The sequence below is a fragment of the Durotheca rogersii genome (assembly GCF_024521655.1).
Source record: "Durotheca rogersii strain YMJ 92031201 chromosome Unknown GGS23scaffold_59, whole genome shotgun sequence".
Classification (NCBI taxonomy): Eukaryota; Fungi; Ascomycota; class Sordariomycetes; order Xylariales; family Xylariaceae; genus Durotheca; species Durotheca rogersii.
The window spans coordinates 130,496-136,377 of NW_026251290.1; positions in this window are offsets into that span (position 1 = coordinate 130,496).

A 5,882-nucleotide genomic window follows, 5' to 3' on the forward strand; every position below is an offset into this window, starting at 1 on the left:
CAACTAGTATAAGTACTTACCGCCCCCGTCGTTACCACGATAGAGGGTTAGTATTAGCGGAGGGATAATGCTATTAAGGTAATATCTACCTATTGCCTCGTCTAGGAGGGCTATACTATACGCCGATCTATTACTTCGCTAGCAAAGCGTATAAAATATACGCGTACGGAGCCCTCCTATGAACTACCAGAGCAAAGTCCTCTATCTCTCGCTATGCTTTCCGTTTTCGTCGAAAATAACAAGGAACGGCTAAGGCGATGCTTTAGATGTATTAGATAGACGCTTTATTTAGCCTAAAATAATCATCGGATTAGCGAGCTTACCAGCGAGTTCTTCATGCCGTATAATCTAACTAAGCATTTTAAGCGGAAGCACTTGTCTAAACTACGAGACGATAATCCTATCCAATGTCGGGTATGCGGTAACCTAAAGCTAGAGCATCTAATATACTAAGATCAATCCTGCGCCACAGTCCGAAATAGGCCAAAGTCTTACGAAGGTGATTGGTCCATGAAAATAGCGAAACGGTCATAATCACGTAAGCCGCTCTACAAAGCCACACGAAGCCATACGCCTACGTCTAGAACGTTCGTACCTACGTACCCGCACGCTTACGTTTGGAACGTTCGTACTTACGTACCTATACGCCGTAAGCTTACGCTTTACGTTACGTAATATAAGGTATAAATTAATAATATACGTAAATAATTAATATTATATATTATACTTTCTTATAAATTATATATCAATTAAATAATTTATCCTTTTAAAGTAAATATAAGTTTTAATATAATTATTTTAAACTTATAAATTATAGCCTCAAAGTTAAATAGAATGTAATAATAAAATAAACTATATAATATATAATAATCTATTTAAACGTTTACGTTTATATATATTAACGCTTTATATTATATAATAAATATAATAAATATAATAAATATAATAAATATAATAAATATAATAAATATCATTACGTAAATTAGGAAAGCTACGTAAGTATTTAGGCTACTTTATAAGTAATGAAATATAGAAAGAAGAAAGTAAATTAACTAACTATTTAAAAAAGAAAAAGATTTAAAGAAAATATAAATTACCTACATGTAAATGATAAGAAGTTACGAGTTATATTATATAAGTAAATTAGAAATTAAGGTAAGTAAACGAGTAATGAAAGAAAAAGTAAAGAGCTATATATAGGTAGCTTTTTACGTAATAGATATAATTTTTAATAAAATTAAAAAGTAATATAAATATGAGAATTTAGAAATAAAATAATAAATAAAATAATAAATAAAATAATAAATAAAATAATAAATAAATAATAGTAATACTAAAGTAATAATGAGATAATAATAAATTAAATTAATATTATATATTAATTAGAGTACCTTTTATATACCTATATACCGTAAAGTATAAATAAAATACACTGAAGTACTTCATGCTTCTTTAGGTTTTCGTATCGAAGACTTAAAACCTCTTTAAAGGCTAGGAGAAAAAGGGTAAGTAAGAATCGACGTTTACTTTAACTACAAAAAAGAATTAATTAATAATCGATTCTTAATTGAACAGAGAGAAATTAACCTGAATTAAATAAAAAGAAACTAACCTACATTAAATAAAGAGAAACTAACTTAGATTAAATAGAGGGAAATTAACTTATATTAAACGAAAAGAACCTAACTAAAATTGAACGATAAGAAATTAATCTAAATTAAATAAAGAGAAACTAACCTAGATTAAATGGAGAGAAATTAACCTAGATTAAACGAGAAGAAACTAACCTAGATTAAATAGAGAAAAATTAACATAAATTAATATATATATTAATAGGATTGAAATAGGTAGACAATAGACGCGTTAGTAAGTAAATAATGATCCCGTCACGTATGCTACGGTTTTATTAGATATATCTTCTTTAAATGAGCTATACGAACTTTTAGCTAATAAAAATAGAATATCTTCTAAATAACTTCGTAATTATAAGGTTACTTATAAGGGTATTTTTTATAAAAAATTACCTTTATAAATAAATTAATATAATAAAGAGTTTACCGTATTATAACTATCCTGTAAATAGGATAAATATTTAGGTTTTATATAATAGATAATAATATCGTAAATAAATTAATTATCCTTTAAATAAAGTAAAACCCCTCCGGCCCCCCGAAGGGGGCCCTGGCATGCTTGTAAGATACACCTTCAAAACCATGCTCTTCGGGTATACGGTACTATATCTTAACTATCCCAAGTCGTGAAATGAGGTTTCTAAAATTTAGTATTATTAATAATGGAATATCATAAATCTGGTCCTCCGAAGGCTATATTTTAAGCTTATCCTATCCGGAGGATAGTTATAATACGCATAACCCCCTATTATACTGATTAATTGTAGGGTTAAATACCCCTATAAATACCCCTGTAAATAACCCTATAAATACCCCTGTAAAGGGGTATCATTTAGGGGAAACTCTGTTTTTACTAGCTAAAAAACGCGCTATGGGTCCTTAAAAATACGTATACTATAGTGGTACGGTAAGACATACCCTCTTAATATATCACGTAATACGCTACGATAGGCCTTATGCCTATATAGAGTAACCATAGCTCCCGTAAATACGAGCCATGCCATGTTTATTATTATATTTACTATCTAGCTAGATTGCTATCTTTATTATTTTTACCTTAATTAAAGATTCGTTTTTATTATTAGATTCGTCGTTTTCCGATTGGTACATTTATTTTAATTATAGGAGCTTAAGTTACTTCGTTATACCGCTATAGCCGAATAAGTAACTTTTACGTTTTACTTCTTTTCTCCCCTTCCTTCTTATACCTTTAGGCTAGCGACTACTATATCTCTACGACTAAGAAGCATAGCTAAGATACGATAACTATATTAGATTCCTTATCTCTCGATTAGTATAGCGGTACTAGCTTTATTTATCCTAGACTATCGTACGAGCTATAGTCTTCGATAGAGTATACTTTCGAGTAAACCTATCCGGGTCTCTAGTATCGTATACGCTCTGCTCTTCCTTAGTAGCGACTACCTTATAACTTTTCGATCCCTTAACCTTTAATCTACGGAGCTTTTATTACGTTACTAGGATTTAGAGAATACCGATCGCCGTCGGCGCCGCTATATAACCCGCGAAGTAATCCCCGTTTTACGTTAAATAAAGTATCCCGCCTTATAGTTATTTATTTACTATAAGAAAATACGTATAAGCCCGGGAACTTTTACGATACCATAGCCGTTAATATACTACTTAACTCTTAATACTTATAACGCTATTAAGCTATCGATATTACGATTTAATACGATAAGTAAATAGCGCTTATAGCGATTAACGTAAACCTCGTATGACCTTTTACTTACTTATAGGGAGGTACCCGTAAGACTAGGAAACCTTTCGTCGTAATACTACCGCTATTAGGAATAGAACTTAGCCTTCGATACTAACCGCTACCCCGAACCGCTAATAGCATAGTATATCTCGCGTAAATAAATAACACTTATAACGATTAAAGTAACCCTCTTACGCTCGCCTATTTATATAAAGGACGTACCAGCGCCTTAACATAAAATTACGATAACCTATACGACCCGTTATTTTCTTACTAATACTAAAGGCGGATAAAGGCTAATAATAATTATACCATAACCGACCTTACGATAGCTTCTTTTTCCCTCTAAACCTATTAATCGATATAAATTAAATATATAGATACTAATAACTTATTATGCTAGAGGCATTTTAAGATACCTAGGCGTAGCGATTCGACGATATAATATACGATATAATATAGATATTTATATTAATAATATAGACAGGATTAATAAACTAATAGCTACTAGTAACTAATAGTTTTAAAGAGAACTAGGAATTAATATTAATAAGATTACGTAAATATAGAGGATTAAGGAAACGGAACTAAAGTCGAATTAATAGGTATACCTATATATAAGTTAGCCTTATATTACTAATTAATAATTAATATAATAAGAAGTACTAATATAGGCGTAAAACGACGCCTAGCGGTAATACCGTTAATACTATTAAATAACCCTCGTTAGATCGAAACCGGCCTATAGCTATAACCGATATCGTATTTAACGTAATCCTTTACTCGGGATCCATTCCTTATACGTATTACCTTAACGAAGGTTATACGTTAGAAGTTCTAGACCTTAATAAGAGGAATTCTCGTCGATTTATTTATAATAGTTAAATTATTAATCCAGGGAATACGTATCGTACTCTAATTAGGCGTTAGCCGATTAAAAAAGCTCGTATAATATCCGGATCCTATCGATCGGGATAATATAATAAATAATAATATATCCATACTAAAGGAAAAGTATTAGGATATAAATAATAGCTATCTTACCTTTACCCTCATATTAAATAATAAGACCTTTACTACCCCCCTTTCTACTTTATACTTCGTATCGTTAGATTAAACGGAATCCGTAGCTAGGAAACGGAATAAATCGCTATTAGGACCCGAAGTAATAAAAATTAAACTACTAATAAAGACCTTAAGAATCGATATTAATTCTCCGCTCTTATATGCGGCCGAAGAGGAGAAGGACGACGATAAAACTCCTACTTAGCTACCCCTTAACCGCGGCTCTATATTTATTCCGTTAATTCCTATGGCATTATCTTAGAATAATAATAACAGAGCCTCTAGTAGCTAGAATATACCGGTAGTTATTCCGATTATCGTAATACTAGCTATTAAATTCCCTAATCTTACCGATTACCTTAAACTTAAGTTTAATAAATATAATATAACTTAATAACTAAAAAGGATATATCGATTATTTAACCGCTACCGTATAAGCGACGACGATAAAATTAAGGAGATCGGCGAATAAATTACGATTAAAACCATTAAAGAGCGCGTTAACGACGTTACGAAGGATTAAACGATTTAAAGAGTTATCGTTATAGCCTTAAAGTACCGTTTTAAGATTACCGATAAACCAGGCTAAGCTAACGTTAAACGTAAATTCGTATAGCTAAAACGAAATAACGTAATTAACGATCTTAAGGCGATTTTTACGTATCTTATAAACTATAAACGTCTTTCTAAGCTCGTAAACGATAACGGAAAGCTTCTCTAGAAAGTAGGATACCTAACTAATAAATTCCGGATATTCCTAATTATAAAGTTCTATAAAACGAAAGACTATAACCATAATAAGATCGGAAATATCGACTATCGGATTCTTTATACCTAGCTTTATAAGTAGGCGGAACGTCGTATAGTAATATAAATTACTAATAAGGCCTAAGCCGAAGAACGACGATAATAAAAAACGGTAACTTTCGAAGAACCTAAGAAGCTTATGATATAAATAGTTTAACGATTAGCGATTCTTAGCCTTTAAATGCCTTTACTACCGCCTTCTTCGTAACCTAAACCCTCTTACGGCTACCTAAATATTAGTTAAAAAGCTAGTATATAGGCCTTCTACGACCGATTTAACGCTTTAAAGATAAAGATAACTTCGTAAAACTACCGTTAAAAAAATAACTCTTATAGCCCTAAGGATACGTACGGCGCCGATTAATAATATTAATAAGAAAACCCGTTCCTAATAAACGCGGTTCGGAACCTAAGTCTTTATAACCTATAAACTAACGAAAGGACCTTAATAAGTTTTAAACGTAGTATTATATTAAACTACCGAGACATACGTAATAAGATTCTATTAACCTAGTCGAATAACTATAAGGAATTCGAATATTAGTTTTATAGTACTTTCGATCGGCTTTATAACTATAGCCGTTATTCGCTATTAATAAATATAACCTAGAATCGGTTCTACTATAGGAATAAAAAGCGATTATACTACCTCGAGA